The sequence below is a fragment of the Sus scrofa genome, chromosome 5, assembly GCF_000003025.6.
Source record: "Sus scrofa isolate TJ Tabasco breed Duroc chromosome 5, Sscrofa11.1, whole genome shotgun sequence".
NCBI classification, from domain to species: domain Eukaryota; kingdom Metazoa; phylum Chordata; class Mammalia; order Artiodactyla; family Suidae; genus Sus; species Sus scrofa.
Genome location: NC_010447.5, coordinates 72,161,021 through 72,185,916, shown reverse-complemented (window position 1 = coordinate 72,185,916; position 24,896 = coordinate 72,161,021). Strand labels below are relative to the sequence as shown.

General features: G+C 37.3%; 1 protein-coding gene across 6 annotated transcripts in view; it reads right to left on the bottom strand.

Annotated features, from left to right (window-relative positions):
- CNTN1 (contactin 1) overlaps positions 1–17,421 on the bottom strand; it is a 326,959-nt gene extending 309,538 nt beyond the window's left edge. For 2 of the 6 annotated variants that reach the window (XM_003355617.5, XM_013997946.2), the window contains exon 1: positions 17,239–17,401. The gene's annotated coding sequence lies outside the window, so the exon portion shown is untranslated. Of the gene's footprint in view, positions 1–3,724; positions 3,744–17,238 lie in introns of those variants that run through there. The other 4 variants (XM_013997945.2, XM_021092536.1, XM_021092537.1 and 1 more) reach the window with 4 other exon arrangements.

Genomic DNA, 24,896 nt, shown 5'->3' with positions numbered 1-24,896 from the left:
CACCCAGTTGAGGAACAGAAATTCTCTCATTTTAAATATTTACTTACATGACTAGCTGATATTTAAGAGTTCACAAAGCAAGAAAAAAAATTTAAGTTGGAAAGCCAACATACACACATTTGCATATTTTACATATTATATAAGGAATATAATAACTGTACTATATGACATTGTTCTAAGCACAATATTCATCGAAATTAAGTCTAACGAATTTATCATTTTGGTCTAGTGAATATCCTTTGTTGATTTTAGCGTCCCTATAACCATATGATAAGATCATCATTGGTTTTCAGCTATAACTATAGCGATAATTGTTACCAGGTTTTGGAGCTAGACTAATCTACCTATCTTTGGATGCCCTTTTCACTACAGGTTAAGTCTATGAATTCTAGACAAGCTTAGGAAATCTAGCTGGTGTTCCTATCTCCAGACATACACATTTGCTCACATCCAATGGCAATGCATATAAGCAAAGCTGTTACCATAGCTATTGAGTCTATATCATAAAGGATACATTGTTCCTTATAAGGTGCTATGGCCTTTCCACATCTGTTAGAGTTTCTCTCTTATTCCAAGGTTCTTATATTTGTAGTTTAAAAAAGAAGAAATATAGATAATTTGTATTTCAACAAGCTCTCTTTAAAATAATTTGTATTTTAACAAGTTGATACTGAGGCTGCCTCTGAAGAGCTACTCTTTGGGTGGTTTTGCTTTAATCAGCTTTGTTAGCAATCTTTGGTTAACCGGTAACACTTAGCTTCGGAAAATGATAACCACATCAAGAGTATTAGCTACTGGAAGAAAATAACAAAACAGTTTAGTTTATTGTATGGGATGATGATACATTAGCAGGATTCTTTGCCTTGATTAAACATTATAACACAGTTACCTTACTGTCAAAAAATAATACAAAAAATCTTCCAGTGCCCAATTTGAATATTCTTCTGTGGAAAAAAAATATTGATATCCCTGTTGCTTTTGAGAAATAAATCTGTTTTGGTCTCAAGTTTTTATTACAATCAAGTCTTGTAGGAGTGAGTGGGAGAGCCCTCATGCTTTCTCATTAACAAATAATTTAGAGCTCCTATAGCTAAAGAATATGAGGGTGAATGTCTTTTGCTGTGACAACTAGGAAATGTACCCTTGAGTTTAAGGGTTAAATTCTACAGATATTCCTAATATTTTGAAAGTCAGGATGATAGCTAACTTAGCTGGATATTACAATCACCTGAATAAGTTAGCAATATTGATACCTGGGCCCCACCATTCAAATGTTTACACCTAATTTGATTGGGTCTGCTCTTGACAGATGGAAGTGAATAGAGGAGAAAGATTTAGGAGGGAAATCCAGATAAGAAACCAAATACCATTTCTTGGGACCTACTTCCCATGTGTCAGGTACCACATGAGATATTTTATAAATATTGTCCTTAAACTTTACATAAACTCACAAAGTAACTTATAATTAAGAGCCTTTGTTAACCTAAGGGAAAAATAAAGGAATAAAATAATTTTCCCATGACAAGAGGTTGGTTAATAAGTGGGGGGACTGACTATTAGAACCCAGGTCAAGGTGTCTCCAGTGTTTATTCTTCTTCATTTCCTTGCACGGGTACTAGATGCCTCTTTTTCTTTCCTTCCTTCCCCACCCCTCTCCTAACCTTCTTTCTTTCTTTCCTTCCCCTACCCTCCTCTTTGTTTTTTCTTCTTTTTTAACTAAATGTAAATACCTTGGAATAAGAGAGAAAGTCTAATAGATGCTGAAAAGCCATAGTACCCTATGAGGAGCAATGTATCCTTTAGGATATAGACTCAATACACATGGTAATAGCTTTGCTTACACGTGTTGCCATGTCTGGAGATAGGAACACTAGCTAGATTTCCTAAGCTTGTCTAGACTTACCTATCCAAAGATAGGTAGATTAGTCTAGCTTCAAAATCTGGTACCAATTATTGCTGTAATTATAGTTGAAAACCAACCATGATCTTATTATATGGTTATAGGGACACTGAAATCAATAAAGGATATTCACTAGACTAGTTTAAATTCATTAAACTTAACTAAAATGAATATTGCAAGCTTAGAACAATATCTGTCATACTATACAGTTATTCATACTATACAGTTATTATATTCTTTGTATATGTTGGCTTTCCAACTTGGAATTTTTTTCTCACTTTCAGTTCTGGAGTAAACTCTTAAATATCAGCTAGTCATGTAAATAAATATTTAAAATGAGAGAATTTCTGTTCCTCACCTGGGTGTCAACATTTGCAAATATAAATTCACCTTCAAATGTACTCCATTTCTTCTATCTCAAGTCAACTCTACTGTTTCTTTGAAGGAGCATTATAATGTTACACTACTGAATCAGAATATTTGAAAGCATCTGTATTAACAACTTATTCCAGTAATACTTATTTTCACGTTTGAGAATCACAAGCTTAGAGGATACCTAAAGCAAATAAAATTCAGTTTATAATCCACGGTGTTATATATTGTCATCTCATTCCTTTCTGTACCCAGTTTTCCTTTTTCCATAAAAATGCTTACAAAATAATTTTCATGTAAACCATCTATAATGGACAAGAATGAAAACCATTAAATAAAAAAATAATAATTTTCATGCAGAGGGTATTTCTTCAATCAGCTGCAGAATGACCACGAGGGCTTGATGAGGTTCTGATTTGAAAGGATTAATATTAATCTTTTTGTAAGACACAAAACACTTTGCATTCCATTTTTGAGTGAGTAGATTGCACGCAGAGCATAAACCTTAATATCAAAGTCATATTCTGATTCAGAAGAGATCAGAATCCTCTGGGAGCTGGATAGTATAAAGTCCCAAAGTTGCACAAACTGCAGAATATTGACATGATACACATATTTTTAGCTCACTGAAATAAAATCTTACATTTTGGTTTTATGATGAATGGTTGCTTTACAATGAATGCCTATATATGTATTTTTTAAATAATTTATTTTCAAGTTCTTGACAACTCTTACAACTTATTATAAGGTAACCAGCTCAGAACTGAATAAATGAAAATCTGTAGGAAAACTAACTCAAAAGTGTCATTTCTTAAAACAAGTAATATACATTGTCCAGCAACATCTATTTCTGAAAAGATACAAGGGATGAGATTATTCTAATAATATAAAATTAGTAATTAGATATGCTACTGTATCTTTTCACTTTCTACTAAAGATGGATAACATAACATCACTGATGAACAACATTTTAATCATGCCTGAAATAAAGCAATGGGGAAGGAGTTATAATTCAGTACTAGGTGATCATCTGAATAAGATTTTACAATGACTAGTTCTCAACCCATTAATTCTAGAAATGCCCCTTACAAAGACTCTGTGAAGTCTGTTCCATGTTTCCATGAGTTGCCCAAATTGTATAAACCTCTTGGGTTTGCTAATGGTTAAAATAAATATCTAGTTCTTAAAATACTGAAAATCTTTCATGTGTCTATTGGTGTAGAATTTTCAAACAGACAAGATGCTGAAGTCAACTCTCAATTGTCCTCATAATTAGAGAAGTCCTATTATATGGATAATCCTAGAAAAAACTAATAATTATAAGCTTTTATATTGACTTTAGACTACATATTTATATTCATATGTGGTCAAGCCTAAATTTTTTTTGAGTTAGTATCCCAAATTCTAACAATAAAAAAGAATGAGGCCATAACTGATCATTCCATCTCTTACCACTTAGGTAGTCAAGGAGAAAGAGAATCAGAAGAATTCCAATTACAACCCAGGGAGGTCATTTGACCTCATCTTCTTTCTCTTAGCAGGGAGAAATAGAGCAGAGTATAACCTGAAAATATCAGGGGGAAAAAAACAGTACAATTCTGCCATTTAAAGGTAGATTAAACCAAAGCACAAAACGTAGGAAGCCCATAAAAAATTACTTCCCAATGATTCTTAAGGTAACAGAGTGCAAAGGTTTTGGGGTGGACTTTTTTATTTACTTTTTCACTTAGCTTATTATGTACATAGAGAGCTCCTCGGAAATCTCCCTGAATACTGACTTTCTTCTCTGCCTTCATGACACTTATTTTTTTTAACATAACAGAACTTTAAAAGCATAACATGTTCAGCAGTACCTCCTAAGCACTTTGTGAGAAACCATGCTAAATACCCTATATATGTTAGGCCATTTCATAAATAGAAAAATTTACCTAGCATATATCAAATAATTCAGAAATTATTAACATAAAGAAATAGAAATCACTGAGTAAATCTCTTCTACTCGATGGAGAGAGTTTCTTTCTACCTGGAAAACACAGATTAAAAGCCAGTAGTATTTCAAATAGGAACCATAAAATTATAACCATATTTACCAGTTAATTCAGTACAGTGTAACTAATACTTTTTGTTAACAGTTTATGAAGCTATCAGATTTCCCTTCAGTATCTTTACTTCTTACCCAGCTCAGCATTAAGATCAAGAAGTCAGAAACTGGTATTTTTTGTTTGTTTGTTAAAGTCCTTTCTACAGATCTTGAAGAGGAAGCATTTTGCGAGGGCATCAAAGTAAGTCCATTAACTGTTTATAATGACAAAAGATTTAGGAAGGCACATTTAAAATCTGATTACAATGCTAACTGACAAAGAAACTTGGTTACTGTTGAGACACAAAACATTTTGAAATAGCTACACTTATAACATTGTGGCAGGACATATCCCAATTTCAGAAACTGTAAATTCTAAAACATCCATATTAAAAACATTTATTTATCTGTATAGTCTGAAGAGCCTTATCACTCATTTGATAATGCTCTCCATGTATTTTAACATACCAAACAATCCTAATTTGACTTTTTTTTGGGGGGTGCCCTCAGGGGGCCCTCTGAAGCATTCCAAAGCTAGCTGAAATTAAAAGAACTTTGATTAGAATTTGATAGGAAGTTTATCAAAATATCAGTTGTTTAGAGAAAAATATTTAGTCAGATAGGTTACTGTGGATAATACTTTTCCCATAACCAAAGTTAAAGAGATCTCAAAAGCAAATTCAGCAGATCACTTAAAAGAATTTCACATAATTTATTACCAAAGCAGCATTCCACACCAATTTTGTTCTCTTAACAGAGAGAAAGGCCAAATTCAAGTTTTGCACAAGCTTACTTTTATTTATTTATTTATTTATTTATTTATTTTTATTTATTTATTTTTCCACTGTACAGCATGAGGGCCAAGATACACTTACATGTATACATTTTTTTTCCACCCTTTGTTCTGTTGCAATATAAGTAGCTAGACATAGTTCTCAATGCTACTCAGCAGGATCTCATTGTAAACTCATTCCAAGTTGTATCTGATAACCTCAAGCTCCCAATCTCTCCCACTCCCTCCCTCTCCCCCCAGGCGGCCACAAGTCTATTCTCCAAGTCCATCATTTTCTTTTCTGTGGAAAGGTTCATTTGTGCTGGATATTAGATTCCAGTTATAAGTGATATCATATGGTATTTGTCTTTGTCTTTCTGACTTATTTCACTCAGTATGAGAGTCTCTAGTTCCATCCATGTTGCTCTAAATGGCAGTATGTCATTCTTATTTATGGCTGAGTAGTATTCCATCGTATATATATACCACCTCTTCCTCATCCAATCATCTGTCAATGGACATTTGGGTTGTTTCCATGTCCTGGCTATTGTGAATAGTGCTGCAATGAACATGCGGGTGCATGTGTCTTTTTCAAGGAAACTCTTGTCTGAATATATGCCCAAGAGTGGGATTGCGGGGTCATATGGAAGTTCTACGTGTAGATTTCTAAGGTATCTCCAAACTTTTCTCCATAGTGGCTGTACCAGTTTACATTCCCACCAGCAGTGCAGGAGGGTTCCCTTTTCTCCACAACCCCTCTAGCAGTTATTTGTGGACTTATTAATGATGGCCATTCTGACTGGTGTGAGGTGGTATCTCATGGTAGTTTTGATTTGCATTTCTCTTATAATCAGCGATGTTGAGCATTTTTCCATGTGTTTGTTGGCCATCTGTATATCTTCTTTGGAGAAATGTCTATTCAGGTCTTTTGCCCATTTTTCCATTGGGTGATTGGCTTTTTTGCTGTTGAGTAGTATAAGTTGCTTGTATATCCTAGAAATTAAGCCCTTGTCAGTTGCATCATTGGAAACTATTTTCTCCCATTCTGTAAGTTGTCTTTTTGTTTTCTTTTTGGTTTCCTTTGCTGTGCAAAAGCTTTTCAGTTTGATTAGGTCCCATTGGTTTATTTTTGCTTTTATTTCTGTTGCTTTGAGAGACTGACCTGACAAAATATTCATGAGGTTGATGTCAGAGAGTGTTTTGCCTATGTTCTCTTCCAGGAGTTTGATGGTGTCTTGTTTTATATTTAAGTCTTTCAGCCATTTGGAGTTTATTTTTGTGCATGGTGTGAGGGTGTGTTCTAATTTCATTGCTTTGCATGCAGCTGTCCAGGTTTCCCAGCAATGCTTGCTGAATACACTTTCTTTTTCCCATTTGATGTTCTTGCCTCCCTTGTCAAAGATTAATTGACCATAGGTGTCTGGGTTTATTTCTGGGTTCTCTATTCTGTTCCATTGGTCTTTCTGTCTATTTTGATACGAGTACACACTGTTTTGATGACTGTGGCTTTGTAGTATTTCTTGAAGTCTGGGAGAGTTATGCCCCCTGCTTGGTTTTTGTTTCTCAGGATTGCTTTGGCAATTCTGGGTCTTTTGTGGTCCACATAAATTTTTGGATTGTTTGTTCTAGTTCTGTGAAAAATGTCATGGGTAATTTGATAGGGATTGCATTGAATCTGTAGATTGCTTTGGGTAGTATGGCCATTTTTACAATATTGATTTTTCCAATCCATGAACATGGAATATCTTTCCATTTCTTTATATCTTCTTTAATTTTCTGATTAAAGTTTTATAGTTCTCGGCATATAAGTCCTTTACCTCCTTGGTCAGGTGTATTCCGAGGTATTTGATTTTGTGAAGTGCAATTTTAAAAGGTATTGTATTTTTGTATTCCTTTTCTAATATTTCATTGCTGGTATATTGAAATGTGACTGATTTCTGAATGTTAATCTTACATCCTGCTACTTTGCTGAATTTATTAATCAGTTCAAGTAGTTTGGGGGTTGAGTCCTTAGTGTTTTCTATGTATAGTATCATGTCATCTGCTTACAGTGACAGTTTTATCTCTTCTCCTCCTGTTTGGATGCCTTTTATTTCTTTTGTTTGTCTCGTTGCTGTGGCTAGGACTTCCAAAACTATGCTGGATAGCAGTGGTGAGAGTGGGCATCCTGTCTTTTTCCAGATTTGAATGAGAAGGCTTTCAGTTTTTCTCCATTGAGTATTATATTTGCTGTGGGTTTGTCATAAATGGCTTTGATTATGTTCAGGAATGTTCCCTCTATGCCCACTTTGGTGAGGGTCTTGATCATGAATGGATGTTGGACTTTGTCAAATGCTTTTTCTGCATCTATTGAGATGATCATATGGTTTTTGACTTTTCTTTTGTTAATTTACTCAATTAAATTAAACTAAATTAAATTCATTTTAAACTTAAGTCAGTCCTGACCATGCATAAACTCTTTTTTAAGGTCCAATGTTAGAGGCTTCAAGTCCCCTAAAGGAGATTAAACCCCACAGCTTCTGGCCATGTCTCACTGTAATGCCCTTTCCCCCAGCTTGACCAGCCTAGGCTGATCACTTCCTGCTAGAGAAGGAATGTCATCCATCCCTCACCTGGCCTCCATGTAACCTGCTCCCATGCATATAAGTTATCCTGCCCAAGACCAATCTGAAGATCAAATTGGGTCTCCAATCAGTTAGCATCATGTGGTATAAAGACTATTGCAGAGTGAGTCAGGCCCTCTTTTTAACCAGCATGCACATGAGTTCCCTCTCCCTTTCTAAAATTGAACTTTACTTCAATAAATTTGTAAAACATCTGCCATTCCAATGCTTTGTTAAGGTGAGACAGGGACCAAGGAAACTGCGATGTTATCACACTTTCTACAACCCTTCCATCAACTTCTGTATCCATAAGTACTAATAATTTCTAAAAAGAAAAACATGTTTTCTTGTAGAGAACATCTCAGGGTGGCAATATATTAGTAGTCCTTAATACCTTTAGTTTCTTTAGTAATTGATGTCTCAGTTTCTTATTTTATTTGGGAATGACCTAGCTATTCACAAAACTTTTATCATTTAACAATTTAGCACAACTCTAAATTTTCACCTTATCAATATCTGGAGAGATCATTCTTAAGTAGACATTTTAAAGATATAATTATTCCTAAATTTTATCCAAAGCTCTTCTCTCACTCACATTTAACTTACTTATAAAGATTTCATCATACCAAGTTTTTTTTTTTTTTTCCTGGTAATTTTGCAACAGATATAACAAGATCTTATTTAACTTCTATAAACCTAAGTACCATAAAGGTGTTATACTTAATGTTGATGACTCTCTAAAGATATGTCTATATTAATTATATCAACAAACTTGAACTTTAGTTCCTAGTTCACAATGAATCTAAAATTAACTATGGCCGGTTACCTTTTGTATTTAAGAATTTATATAAGTGCTTAATTTCCTTGAAGCCAATTAAATAGGGCTCATTTACAAATTATTTTTGATAATACCATTCAAAAGTTAAGACAAATGTAATGCACATATAAACATATAGACACAACCGAGATCTCATAGATTCATTTTCTAAGCTTAGGCATGAGTCAGATATCACAAATAAAACTCACTAGTTTAAAATAACAGTTGGAATAAGTTTTAAAAATACTTCCCCCCCCCCCTTTTTTTTGTGCTGAGACCATGGATCTCTCGTATTGCTTGCTGTTACACACCACCAAATAGGGCTGCACCCTCAGCAAATAGAGGTTCCCAGGCTAGGGGTCCAATCGGAGCTTCAGCCGCCAGCTTAGGCCACAGTCACAGCAACACAAGACCTGAGCCGTGTCTGCAACCTACATCACAGCTCGCAGCAACATCAGATCCTTAACCCACTGAGCAAGGCCAGGGATCAAACCTGCATCCTCATGGATGCTAGTTAGGTTTGTTAACTGCTGAGCCACAATGGATACTCCGAAGTAACTGAATTTTTAAGTTAATATATTGCCATGAAAATATTTCTAGGGCCAAATGGTTCCACTAGTAAATTCTACAAGAAATTAAAATGTATCTTCCACAAACTCTTAGAGGAATAAAAAGAGGGAATATACTCCAACATTTCATGAGTCCAACCAACATAAATTTGCACTAAAATGTGACCAAATAATTTCAAAACAGCTGAAAAAAATCCTAAATAAAACATTATCAACCCAAATCCATTAATATACATGATGGGTAATAAATACATTATGAACAAGTTAAATTAATTCTGGGGAATCTAGATTACCATTTGAAAATCTATCAAAATAATTCATTCTATTAACTAAAATAAAAGAAAATTCATATGATCATCAGAATTAATTTAAAATCATTAAAAATATTTTGAATCTTAATAAATAGAAATAGCAGGGAACTTCCTTAACCTGATAAACATTATCTATAAAATATCTAATACTTAAAGGTAAAGTTTTGAGAAATTTTCTTATGAGATCAGGAATGAGTGAATTAATACCATTTTGATTCAACATTGCACTGGAGACTTCTAGCCAGCACAATAAGGCAAAATCTTGCCTTATAAAGAATAGATAAGAAGAGGAGTTCCTGTCATGGTGCAGTGGTTAACAAACCCGACTAGGATCCATATAGGATGCGGGTTTGATCCCTGGCTTCCGTCAGTGGATTAAGGATCTGGCGTTGCCAGGAGCTGTGGTATAGGTCGCAGACGCAGCTTGGATCACATGTTGCTGTGGCTGTGGTGCAGGCCGGCAGCCACAGCTCCGATTCATCCCCTAGCCTGGGAACTTCCATATGCCATGGGTGCAGTCCTAAAAAATAGATAAGAAGAAATAAACATTATTCTCAAATGATATAATTGAGTATCTTGAAAATTTAAAAGAATCAACAAAGAATACTGATAAGTGAGTTTAACAAGTTCACAAAAGGTCAATAGAAGATATCAATTATTTATTTTATTTGTGTTTCTGAAATTGAGAAATTGTAGTGTTTACAATAGCACAAAAAATCAAAGACTTAGGGTAAGTCTAACAAAAGATGTATGAGGTTTTCATATTGAAATTTTTAAACATTTTTAGAAAAATTTTAAGACCTAAAGAATACAGGCCATGATCATAAATTGAAAGACTCAAATTTTTAAACATGCCAACTATCTTCAAATTGTTTTTAGATTCAATGTAATTCTAATCAAATTCCAACAAGGATTTTATGTAAATTAACAAACTGACTTTAAAATTCACAAACAAGGCAAAGAGTCAATAATAGTCAGGACAAACATAAGAATAACCTGTTATACTTAGACCTAATTGAGCTAACATTAAGACATACTTTAAATCTGTAGTAATTAAGACTTTTTTTTTTTTTTTTTTTGGCTGCACCTGTGGCATGTGGCAGCTCCCAGACAAGGGGTCAAACCTAGGGTACAGCAGAGACAACATGAGATCCCTAACATGGGCATAAAGATAGACAAACCTATGAAACAAGAAAAGTCCAAAAACAGATCTTCTCATACACGGACCCTTGATTTGACAAAGATAGCGTTGCTGAACAGTGGAGAAAGGACAGGCTTTTCAATGTATTTCTCTGGATCAATTTTTAGGACTGCACCTGGGGCATATGGAAGTTCCCAGGCTAGGGGTCTAATTGGATGTAGCTGATGGCCTATACCACAGCCACAGCAACGCAGGGTCCTAAAAAAAGCAAAAAAAAAAAAAAAACAAACAAAAAAAAACCCTCCCTTTTATCTATCTGTTGTATAAATCAACAAAACCAGAAAGTTAATCTTTAAAAAATTAAGAAAAATTAACAGTGACATAGCATCTAACTTTGTTGATTTCCAAGTTAGAGATATAAATCCTTAATTTGTTGAGATATTAAAAATGTGTTTAGTCTTAACCTTTTTTAATTCATTTCTTCAGAAAATATTTGTTGACTATTGACTATAAGTCAAAGACTTTATTGGGCACAAAGAGGAATAAAGCATTGTCTCTCTCATCAAGGGCTTACAGTTGGGGTAAGAGGCAAGTAAACAACTTATTACTATCTAGTATTGTTAAGTGCTATGGTTGGAGAACGCACAGCTTGTTACGAAAGCATGGAATAAGAGCTCAAAACTCAGCCTGCAAGTTCAGGGAAGTTCTCTTTGAGCTGGTGGCAGCTGAACTGAGGCTTGACGTGGTCAGGCAGATCAACTATGAGACAGACAAAGAGACAGGACAGGTCTGGCAGAAAACAGAACATGGAGGGAAAGTGGAGTTCGGGAAAAGGGAGAAAAAAAATGATGAATAAGGAGAAAGGCAAACAGTTTAGTATGACTGTCATCATGGGAGACTGGAGATGAAACAGACTGGACTAAGGTGAAAACAAAATTGAGAGAAGTAAACAGATCATTTAATAAAGGACTTAAAGTACAATGTAAAGGGCTTTAGGCATCTTGCCATTTTAAAAGAGAGAGAGAAGGATAAAGCTCTATCAAACATTTCCAGCAGAGGAAGCACCTCGTGAGATTGGCTTTAGAAAGATAACTTTGACTATAGCGTGAAGACCATGTTTAAGAAGACTACAAGGGGAGGGACTGAAGTAAGGACCCTGAGCTCTGAAAATCCTCATTTCCTACACAGGAAACAAAGGCTTGAGGAAATGAAGTAAGTTGCCCCAAATCACACAGTTTGTATCTGACTAAGTTAGGTTTCATGCAAAGCTGTGCCTAATTCTAAAACGTGTGCTTGAAGGACCTCAGAAACTGCCTCTCATTGAAAGAAACGAATGCGACAAGCCCTGAGCATTTAGAGAATAGTAACAAACCGGTGCAGAAAAAGCAATGGCAGCGTCAGGTCTACATCATCAAAATCAAGTGGAGGGGTGAGCAATTATCCAGTGAATTAAGGACCATCTGGATAATCCTGGCAAAAGCAGATTTAGTGCCTGAGTCATTCAGATAATTGTGCAAACAATGTGCCCTGCTCTGGCTGAGTAACCTGGTCATTAATATCTCCCATACTACATTTCACCCTGTGGCACTTTTGAAATGGACAACAGTAGCTCAGAAAGAATTAAGGTACCATTCACTTCATGGGGAAGCCACATAAATAATCATGGGACCTCAATAGACCGAGAGTATATTGTCTGTGTCCCCAGGAGCCATTTCACACAGATACATGATATCCATAAGCCAAATCCCACTTCAAAGGAAAGAAGTTCAGCAACAGCACCCGCAAATGCGAATTTTTACATTCAATTCTCTGTCAAGTAGCAGAAAGTTTTCTGAGCATTAAAGCAATGAGAGATATTCCTGCAAATCGATTTATGGATTAAACTACAGAAAGGTTACAAATTTCTATATGACCAAACACATAAAAAGTAAAAGGCAAAAAACAGGGTGAGGAAATTTTTCACAGTTTACAATAGGTTTCTTATTATATGAAGAAAATATGGATATCCCAAAAAAGGCATAGTCAAATGAAATCCACAAATTAAGAAACACAAAGAGCAGATAAAATGAAAACATTTCTCAAATTCATCCAAAATCATAGAAACACAACTCAAAGAATAACTAAATTTCTACTATCAAAACAGTCACAATTGTTTTAACCACAACACCAAGTGTTAATGAGAATATTGCCAAATCAGTTTTATACTGATTGTCAATCTGCGCACAATTTTTTTGCCAGGGTAATTTGGCTATAAACATTAGGTATGTGAAAATATTTATACATATGATCCAGTAACATCTAAGTTATTGTAAGGAAATAGTCAGAAAGGTAAAGACAAATGAATATTTATTTTCATTTCCATAAGTGTGAAAAACTGGAACTAAATGCTCTATGTAAAAGAATACTTGGCAGCCATAAAAAACATGGCTAGTAAGAATATTAAGTGAAATAAATGAACATTTATGGTATGATGTTAAGTGGGAAAAAACCTGAATGTCAAGATGAATATTCACTCTAATTCAAAATCTGTAAATTTAAAATACCCACGCATATTCATAGGAATAAAGCTAGAAGACTGAGAGTAGCTCTCTGTACATGATGGAATTATCTTCCATTTCCAATTTTTCTTGAATGATCCTGTGTTTCCTTATAATCATAAAAATGTTATTTAAATGTAATATTAAATGAACATATTTTCACATATAATTTTTACACAGTAAGTCACTCAAACACCCAAGGTGAAATAATGCCTCATTTGCCATCTGCTACATTTCCAAATTCACACAACTGGTAAGTCCTTTTCTTAGGATGTGAACCTAAGTATTCTTGCTCCAAAGCCAGTGCTCTTTAGGATACAAAGTAAAAAACAGTGAAAGTTTCAAAGCAGAGTCAAATCAATTTAATAAATAATTTAATAAGTCAAATCAATTTAATAAATCATTAAAAATACATTATAACAATAATAACATGTTGCATCTCAGATTAAAGCTGAGAAACTTATACACTGGGAGATTTGATAACTGCACTAATAGAGGCATGCAATAACAGATGAAACCAATGTTAAGGACAACAGAGAAAGATACAAATTAGGTCAAGAACAGAAATGAATAAATTAACCACTGAAGAGAGGATGGGCATTTGGAGGTTGAGAAAAGGAAGTCTAAAAAAGCTTGATCTATACTAAGAAAATTCTAGAAAATTGCAGTTTCCTTTGCTAAAAGCCAGTTTAAGGGTGATGACTATTGATGGAGAAAAAGCAAAAAGTGGTTTTCATTGGAGGTCCTGTTGTGGCTCAGCAGGTTAAGAACTTGACATAGTGTCTGCAAGGATGCAGACTGGATCCCTGGCCTGGCTCAGTGGATTAAGGATCCAGCATTGACTCGAGAGCTGCAGTGTAGGTTGCAGATGTAGCTCAGGTCTGTTGTTGCTGTGGCTATGGCATAGGCTGGCAGCTTCAGCTCCAATTCAATCCTTAGCCTGGGAACTTCCATATGCTACAGGGGTGGCCATAAAAATAAAAAGGTTTTCGCTATGAACATATCATTACTTGTAAACAGTACTTCTACTACTAGTCATTGCTTATGAGTAATTACTAAGAGACAATACCTATTTTAAATGTATTACATAATCTCATTTAACATTCAAAAAATATCCCACAAAAATGCTGAGTTAAGTGCTATTATAATTTCAATTGACTTACTGATAATCACCTATCTGCCTGGTGATATACGCATATTAACACATCTAGGCTTCTTTGTAAAGCTTGTGCTCTTATCCACTAAGACAGTATTTTGGAATGATAGATGGAGAAGAGATTAGAAATGGAAATGCAAAAGGAAAATCTTATTTCCAATCAAATTGTCATCGAGTTGGGAGATTCATTTGAAAGCTAGGAGCAGAAAGAGGAGATAACAGGGACACAAAAAAGGAGGGATATAAAAAGTAAGAGAATAATTATGATATCGGATGATCATTGTAGAAACAGGAGGCAACATTTCAAGGAGGAGATGAACAATATAGTACATGACAGATCAAAAGGGAAGAAAATAAACAATATACCAATAAAAAGAAAATGAACTTTGGGCTTGAAAAAGAGCTTCCTAATGACTTAGAAAGGAAAGATTCTTTGTATGACACAGACCATGGCCAATTTATGCAGAAATGGATGGAACTTGTTGATTTCTTCTTTTAATAAGGCATATAGCATAGCATGTTTTGTGTGGAGAAATATAGATTGTCTATTTTCCACTTCGTCTCAAGGGGAAGAAGCTATGAGAGAATATATAAAATAACCTGTAAATAGTCATAACCCCTGTTGGAAAATAGAATCCCTCTGTGGAAAAATATAGAAACACCTCAAGTCATCCCCTCCTTATGGAAAGGATAATGGAGCCAAAGGAAGTTTCCCAAACTAGTTTCCAATACATACACTTCTATCAACAAGTAGATTACTCCAAATTATTGCTGCATTCACCCAAACAATTCCTTAGGATGATACCCCTTCAATAAGAATCTTTGAGTCTTAGAACTGTGTTCATTGTGGTGTATACAAAAATACAGGTCATGGCTTGTTTCTGCAAGGTACTTACTGCCTAGTTAGAAGACAAATCAGCCACACAAATAATGGTTAAGCAACAAAATAAGACCGTCTGAATAACTGAATAATCTTGGCCTGTATTTTCAGTGGTATCAATATTGATGGAATTTTGTTACCAGGACCAAAAACTATGGGAAACTAAAGAATTCTATCTGAGGTTAAACTGCTATGCAGTTAATTCGTACTAGGTTGTTGAAATACTAGGGTTGAAATAGTGGATTTTTGGAAGATTTTAAGCAAATTACTTGTGTCCTCTAAATCTTAGTTCTCTCATCTAATAAAATGGAAGGGTTATCATCAAGATTAAATAATTCCAGGAAGTAGAAAAATAAATGTACATATATCTATAAAAGAAAGCCTCTATAGTGCAAATAGATATGACATAAAACAGCAGCACAAGTTTAAACATCAGGCCCATGAGTAAAATATGTACAAATAAATATATCAAAATTACCCTCAAAGGTTTTAAACCCTTAGTTCTATATCCTATGAGATGGGTGGATCCTTTTCCCCCAGATGCCCAATGCTGCCAGCTGTAAGTTACTACCCAAATAAATTTACCACTGAACGACCAAGATACAGGCATAAGCAAACCATTATGCTCTGATGAATTTAATAAAATTTTCCAAATACGTCATATTAATTGAATATGTGAGCCACATTTCAGGCATTTCAGTGCCTCATAAGGCTCATATGTACACTCTGAAGCTGAAAAAAATGCAGAGAAATGGATGAAGATCAGACAGCACTCTAAGAATGAATTCAGAATAATATTTGGAAATATTGATCTTCATGTGCATTGCAGAAGCATTATTTCATGCAAGGTTTCCTCAGTCTGAGTGCATCTTCTCTGGCTTTTTCCCCAATGGAGAACTGGATTCCTTCTTTCCCCTCCCACTCAGTGCTTCCAGATTGCTTCAGAAGGCCAAGGCAGCCTGCTCAGCAGCAGGCAAACAGGGCTGGGTGTGCAGGAGCTATATATAGCTCCACCTTGGAGATAGGCACACACAAGTACATGTACCAATGCCCATGCTGGATGTGGCATGAATAAATGAGGCAATGTTGCAGTTCTGCCCTCTCCCTCCTTCCCATCATTTTCAAAGCAGGGTGTCATCAGTCCCTGAGAGTGATGCAGTTTCTAATTTCCCTGCAATTCTTCTGCTTACTGCTTCCAGCAATCTGACTCCGGCAGGAACCGGCACCGGGCCAACACCTACTACCCAGATGCGGTCACCCAGGGAAGCTTCCCTGCAGCCTCTGGGAGCCCATGCCGGCACAATTACTTGACTCTGGGAATCCCGGAGGATTATCCCATCTTTTAGAAACTAGGCGAGAAGGTGGTTTCCAATAGACAACGTTAGGCGAGGAGAGACGAGGCCAAGCCTTCCTCGTCTCTCCCATCCTCGCACTGCTACAGACAGGGGAGAAGGTCTGATGTCTTCCCAATGGAGACGGAATTAATCCGAAAATCTCTGCGAGTTGCAGTTGTCTCCCCGCCCCATCCTCCCCACTCCAGAAGGGGCCCAGTTCTTAACAGAGGGGCCAGGGAACAAACAAGCCCCTCTCCCTCAGCGCAGTCATTCCCAGTTTTTCCAGGGTTGGGCTAGAGTCTGGAGGCAAGGTAGGAGAGGGAACACGAGTTGGTGCCGACAGGCGTGGGGAGGAGCAGAAGCTCCTCGCGATTTAAGAAGACCTGAGGCTTCCGACTGCTGAAATGTCTGCTCTCTCAGAACCCCCCCTGCCAGGTCGACATGACGTCCCTTGGGCAAGTCGCCGGCGGTGGCGGCCGCAGCCTCTGAGAGGAAAGTTAACGAGACAGAGAAGGGGGCTCGGTCCCCTCTCCTACCGCACTGCCGCCTTGCCCCGCCCGGCACCCCGCATCCCTCCTTCCCAGCACCCACACACACTCCATCCATCCTTTCTGCCATTCGTCTCCACAGGAGCTGAGGCGACCACAGGAGATCTGGAGGTGACGAGGGCGGGGCGGGGCTGGGGGAAGGGGAAGGGAGGCAACAGCTGCAGGAAAATACGCATTCGCTCTTCTGTCAGCAAAGAAGGGAAAGTCCTGCCTCCTACCTGTTCCCTGCTCCTGCTCGTCTCGGCGCGGCACAGCTGGACCATAACCTACAGGTTTCCCACTTCCGCCGCAAACACCTGGGAGCGCATCTCCCCACCCGGCGCCCCTCCTCGCCTCGGCAGAGCCCACCCCTGCTACTTGACAGCAGAAGCCCGGCCTTTTAGAGCGGTTATTGGGGCGGCGGGGGAAGTGGGGCGGGCGTTGGAGAGAAACTCCAGTCTCTGATTGGACAGAAAGGAAGTCACTCTCACCGGGACCTGGGCTCGCTGCGGACCTGGTTAGCTGCTAGACCCGACTGCAACGGGTCTCTGCAGTCCCTGGAACCAAACCCTGCTGCCCCTGGATCAATGAACCCTAAGAGGAGGGAAACTGGTTTGTTGACTTGTCATCTGAGACCCCCAAGAGGGAGGGAAGGACCAGGCAGAACCAGACACCCAGCACTTTGCACAGCTTCCCTGAAGGGACCATCTGCTTTGGGAGATTTGACAGGCGAAAATATCAGGAGCGGTGAGTGCCTCGATTGAGAAGCAGCAACTTCGGTGACGAATGAAGCAAAATAGAAAAATACATATATTTAGGTGGGAGAAACCGTAAGAAAAAAAAAAAAAGGCATGATGAGAATTTTGTTTCAAATTTCCATTTTTGCCTAATGTAACATGGCAGAATTTCAATGTGGAGAAAAGGTTGAACTACTTCTTTTGAAGAGCAGGGAGACTCCAAAAAATTTCCTTGGTGAGAACAAGGAAACGATGGAAGTTTTAGATGGAAAAGTGTTACAACAATAACCTCTCAAAAAAGAGTAAAGGAAGGAAATTAAGGCCAAACTGCATAAGAGACTTGCCTTGGGCAGTTCATTTGATGACAAAACCCTTCAATCACCACCAAGACAGACTAGTCAATCTGTTTTCTTTCTACTAATATTGGGTGGTCATCCCTTTTGTGCTCAAATCATGAGGAGGAGATGTATAAGCCAACCCAAAGTTATGTGATCCCAAGCCTTCCTATTAGGTGAAGGGGGACAAGAGTAAAAAAAATTTTGTGTCCACCTACCATCTCTGCCATTGGTCCAAGTAGAATCAGGGTTTCAAGGGACTTCCCTGATGAGGAATAATCATAGAAAATCACAAGTAAAATTGGAGGTGAGGTGACTTATTCTAATGCTATATAAGGAAACAGCTTCTCCCTCACAGACTTCTCCTTTCTGCAAATAGCCAAGTTCTTCATCCACCTAAATTAAATAGCTGGCTTAACGAGTGCTGAACATGACAGAGCTCCCATCCTCAAAAAGCTTATGCCATGGAGTTCCCATTGTGGCACAGCAGAAATGAATCCGACTAGGAACCATTTCTAGGGTTTGATCCCTGGCCTCGCTCAGTGGGTTAAGGATCCAGCATTGCCATGAGCTGTGGCGTAAGTCACAGATGTGGCTCAGATCTGGCATTGCTGTGGCTGTGGTTCAGGCTGGCAACTGTAGCTCTTATTAGACCCCTAGCCTGGGAACCTCCATATGCCATGAGTCCAGCCCTAAAAAGACAAAAAAAAAAAAAAAACACAAAAAACAACAACAACAAAAAACACTTATGACAGATGTGGGTCACTGGACCATGGTGGAGAAGATGACATTGTTATCAAAAGCTGCACAAGTGTAGGCGCTTAGCTTAATGCTTATGGTTGTTATTACTGTTAGTCCAGACTCTTCATCAAACATTCCCTTCATGAAACTAGAGGAATCAAAATAATGTATTGGAAGTCAGAAGGGATCACAGAGATAATTTATAGTGAACAATGGATACGACTCTTATGTCAGGAACGCTCTGAACACCAAATAGAAATGACTAAAATGCAAAGGCACGTTTCAAGGTCCCATCTCTCACGTTTCCACATAATATTCCAGTTAGTTTTATGCCTCCACCCAGGCATGTGCAACAGTGGTTTCACTGAATTAGGTATTAGGAAATAATACATTGAATTTATTAAAGAGGGACTCAGAAAGCAATTGAGATAGTCAAGTATTATATAGGAAGTATATGGAATCAACACACATCTTTTGATACCTGAGCATAGACTATTTTGAGTCACAAATGATCTCCAACACACCCTCCTCTAGATTAGCAGTGAGGAGAAGGCACAGTATCAAAGGAAAAACTCTGAGCTTTGAGGTTAGCACAAGAGTTGAAACTGAAGTGAAAAGACTACTAAAGAATTATTTTCTATCCTGATTCTTTCATTCCTTCTTTCATTCAATAAATGATACTATTGTAAATATAGTGATGGGTGAAATAGATAAGCTGTGGTGGTGCATTTTTTATGTCTTTTTAGGGTCACATCCACGGCTTATGGAGGTTCCCAAGCTAGGGGTCCAATCAGAGCCGTAACTGCTGGCCTACAACACAGCTCACAGCAATGCCAGATCTGAGCCGTGTCTGCAACCTATACCACAGCTCACAGCAACACGGATCCTTAACCCACTGAGTGAGGCCAGGGATCAAACCTGCGCCCTCATGTACACTAGTCAGATTAATTTCCACTGAGCCTTGATGGGAACTCCCTGGAGCATGTTTTTATTCTTCAAAACAGACAATGTTACTTTATGCATTTGCAATTTGTGTAATTACAACTTTGTATGTGTGTGTACACACATATTCACACACACAATTTGGGAATAGTGTTAAGTTAATGTCTATCTAGTCATAGGCATCTCATATTTCCTGGTAAAGCAAACTATCTCCAGGTTATTGGTTATTATTTCAGAGATCAAAACCTCCAAATCTGTTCTCGTTGAAATGCATGTTTTCTTATGTATGTGAATATATCAAAACTATCTGCTGCAGAGCAATTACATTTTTTTTTTCTTTTCTTTTTTTTTTTTTTTAATGCCCATACCTGTGGTATATGGAAGTTCCCAGGCTAGGGGTTGAATAGGAACTATAGCTGCAGGCCTATGCCAGAGCCACAGCATCACCAGATCTGAGCCACATCTTTGACCTATGCTGCAGTTTGAGGCAACACCAGATCCTTAACCCACTTACCAAGGCCAGGGATCAAACCTGCATCTTCACAGAGACTGTCAGGTCCTTAATCCACTGAGCCATAACGGGAACTCCACATTTTATATTTTCAAAATCGCTTTCAGATACAATCCCCCTCTGTGTTCCTAAGTAGAAAAGAGAATCATTATTAGCCCCATTTCACAACTGAAGAAATTAAAGTAGCCTTGGAAATACAGTCCTTTGAAATAAAAGGTCATAAAAGTTGTGTATATAATGCTTTGCATGTAGGTGATATCCAATGCATACTTATTGATGCATATGTGCATTATAAAATATGAAAGTTTAAAGAACTTTAGAAACTATCAATTTCTACCCATTAATCTATGAAGGAGAGATTCAGACATTATCATTTGCCCAAGGTCATGTATCTAGTTAGGGGCAAAGCTGAGTCTAAAACCTAGATCCTAAGGCTAGTCATATTCATTATTTTTTCAACTGCAGTGAATAGTAACTTTTTCTAGTGTCTCTTCCAGCAGAGTTCTTATCCTTTTCCTCCTGAACCACACTCAGCCTTTTGAAGTTTTCAGAACTGACGCAATGGTGTACTCATCTTCCAGCATCTATACACAGGCCACTTTAACTGGAAATTAAGCAGGGCATAATCAGTAGCTGAGACTCAGTTTGCTTGTAAGTTTGGGGTCTGCTTGTAGTAGAAATCAAACATGTTGATCTTGGACTTGGGGGCCTCCAGAATTGGGAGAAATAAATATCTGTTGTGTAACCCACCCACCCCCCAAAAAAGTTTGGGGTCTGCTTCATGAGATTGGGATCACAGTGACTGGGGTTGGTGTTAAGGTATAAAAAGAGGGCTTGATTGGATTTCCCATCGTGGCTCAGTAGTTAATGAACCCAGTAAGTATCCATGAGGATGCAGGTTCGATCCCTGGCCTCGCTCAGTAGGTTAAGGATCTGGCATTGAGGTGAGCTGTGGTGTATGTCACAGATGTGACTCAGATCCTGCGTTGCTGTGGCTGTGGTGTAGGCCAGCAGCTACAGCTCTTATGCAACCCCTAGCCTGGGACTTCCATATGCCATGGGTGTGGCCCCAAAATGACAAAAAAAAAAAAAAAAAAAAAAGGAGGAGGGGTGAAAATGGGTATCAACTAGGCAGATTGCCTCTAGCAGACATTGTCCCAAAAGTGAGGAAAGAAAGAACTGCAGAAACATGTCTGACTCTCTCTTATCTGGCAGCCAGGTAGAGAACTTACTTGCAAATTTTCAGAAGAAACACTAGGAAAATTTGCCTTGTTCCCTGGATAGCTCTGATTCCCTAATCACTCTCAGAGTTCCATAGCACAATTTACTGGGCATTACATTTCTAATCTCCCCTTGGCCTTATTATTGAATTCTCCTGCCATTCCCTCCTTCTTCCACCCTGCATTGGCCCTCATTCTTGAAACATTCCAATTTTCTCCAACCAGTGATTAAATCTCAGTGAGAGGAAAGAAAACTACAACAACAGTACAGATTTCCACAGCGTGTATTTCTTTTCTTTCTCCTCTGCTCCACCCACCATTTCCTCACTTTGAAGCTTCCCTGGAGAACAGTTGCTAACAGCTTGATACAGGAAAGAGGTGGGAGAGTAAGGGGGAAAAAAAGAGCTTTTCCAATCCAAATTTCAAGCAAACTTAATACAGCTGAAATTGCCTTGAAAACTCATGCTAAACGCAACCTGCAACACCTGAAGGAAGATCACGTCAGCTCACTGGCCTAGCTTTTACATAGCTGATTGGAAACACAAGTGAAGGGGTGCACGCATGCGCACATACAATCAGTACCATGTGTTGGGATGAAGGCTGGGCAGATACTTTTCAAATACTGAAGACTAGAAATACAGTCAGCAGCAGCTTGCTACTCACCCAGAGCCACTTCAGTTTTTTTTTGGAGGTTCAAGAATAAGATCAGAATACTTTTTGTCTTGTCAGTGACTGCTGTGCATCAAAAGGGTAGATTTACAGAAAAGCCTCATGCTAATATTGCAAACATAACTTCGCACGGATTCCATTCTTTCACAATAAAGCCCACTATTTCTCTTTAACATTCCCAATGTCTATCGAAAGAATCAATGTGTGATACAACGAAAGGGCAGGTTACTCCTTAATTCCTAGCCAGCATGTCCTCCAAAATCTTTCAACTCATGGAACTCATGAGGAAGGGCCAATTCTTAATTCAGTTATTAAATTGTAACATCAATCTCTGTTATAAATGGAGAGTAAGTAGCCAGATATTATTATGACTCTCACTGACAGCATTAATTAGCATGTCCTTTCCCTGCTTTCCTAACTGCCTCTATAGATACTGAAAATTCTGCTTTCCTCAGCATGTCCTTGAAATGATGGCCACCTTCACCATTGGGGTGGGCATAGGATGGGGTGTTAGAAGACCTTCGTCCTACTCTAGACTAGTAACTAGCTGAGAAGATAGAGACTGCACTTTAAACCTCAGTGTCCCTATGCCATAGATGAGAAGCAGAGGTACACAATACGGAACTATTTGCTAAGAGTATAGTATCAGCATCTCTATAAAAGGTCATCTACCCAATATGTATCCTACCCACAAAATACCCAAAAGCAGCAAGGGGAGAAGAACAGAGGCAAGATTTTGTCCATTTCATCCAAAAGCATTGGACTAAACTTATTCATAATAGCCCTTATTATGGGTTTAATATTTATTAGGTTTATATATACAATCACAGTTTCATTCTCAATTTTCATTAATTGTATTTTTCCTTTGTCAGTCTCCCAATGTTTAGAAAAGTTATTAATCACTTCAAATATCCAATTTGGGATTTATTATTTTTATTGTGCATTAGTTTTGTATTTTATTGATTTCTGCTCTTATCTCTATTATTTCCTCCCTCTTACTTCCCTCAATTTTGACTTGGTGTTCTTCTCTACTCTTGAGATAGACATATAGGTCATTGATTTTTCAGCCTTTCTCCTTTTTAAATATTTGTCATCAATAGTATAACATTTTCTCTAAGTAGTGCTTTAGGGTATCTGCAAGTTTTAATATGTCTTATCGTCATTATCATTCAATTCAAATGTTTTTGAATCTCTGTTGTCTTTTGGCTCCAAAGATAATTTTTAAGTACATTGTTTATACTTTATAGTCACTTTGGGGCTTTCTACTTATCGTTTTGTTTGAAAATTTTAGTTGAATTGTATTGTCAGAAAAATATCCTAAAAGGATTTCAAAATTTGGTGATTTATTGAGGCTTTGTTTATAATTCAAAATTTGCATTTTTGGTGAATGTCCCACGTATTCTTAAAAAGAATGTGGTAGCCCAGCTTCTGATAACAGGAATAGCTACTATTGAACCATCCTCCATATAGGTACAAATGATAAATTCTAACAAAAAGAAAAAATGCTTGAGACCACTGGAAATTAACCAAAGCAGGCAGAACCTGATGAGGTATCTAATATGTGGGAAAGGGAAAGGATAGAGTATGAGTTTCCTGCCTATTTTACACAGCTTTGGTATTAAGGAAATGTTCCAATGGGTTCCAAACAGGATGGGTAGAATTCACATAAATACATATACACAGAAATAAATGAATAAAACCTTCTTGGCTTGAGGAACCAGAGGATAGAGTTCTGGGTAATGATAGAAGAAAGAAAATGAGAGAAGGAAAGGAGAGTTACATAAAGGAAAAGTTTTCAATTCAGAGTATAAACCAAACCTTAAACCGACTTCTGAACTATTTATACACAGGGCAGACTCCAAGAAGCCAAAATAAGACTAACAGAACTGTAGTAGGCTGAATAATGCTCTTTAATCTTTGGAAACTGTGAATGTTACCTTTTATGGTGAAGTCTTTGTAGACATGATGAAGGATCTTGAGATGGGGAGATTATCTCAGATTATCCTGCTGGGTCCTAAATGCAATCACATATATATGTTCTTCCTTTGAAGATTCCATAGTAATACAAGAAACACATAAAGCAAGTATTTTAGTACACACAAAGAAAGCTCAAAGCATAGCTGAAGAGAAAGGCATTAACTACCACCAGTAAATCTGAGCATTCAGCTGCCATCACATGAGAACTCTGCTTAATTTTTTTCCCTTTATCTTTATGTGTACATAATTATTCCTTTCCCCCTAAATCTGTACCATTTGACATTGGAAAAAAAATTGGCTCAAAGCCTGGATTCCTCTCCAACTGATTGTCTATCTGGGGTGAATATATATGTGTTTCATATATTTTATATACATGTTAATAATATATATAGTTCATATATTTAGACAAATGTATATGACTTATTTCATATGTTTTAAATATATATGTATACGTTATTTATACATAAATGTCTAAAAGTCGCTTAACCTGCCTCTCAGTTTACCTGAATGTCTGAACGTTTTCTATGTTGCCATTGCTCTTTACAACATTATTAGTCACTCTACATTAAGTAAGCAGTTCCTATACTATCAAAAATTCCTTTGTTGACTAGTAGACTTCTAGTATGAACTCAAAAGAAACAGGACATAGGTCAGGTCAGTTACAAAAGGAAAAAACACCGCGGTGATTCATTTGAACTGTGGGCTTGAAAATAATATGAGTGGCTGAAGTTTTTCTTGTATTCCACGATTCTTTGGAGAGGATAT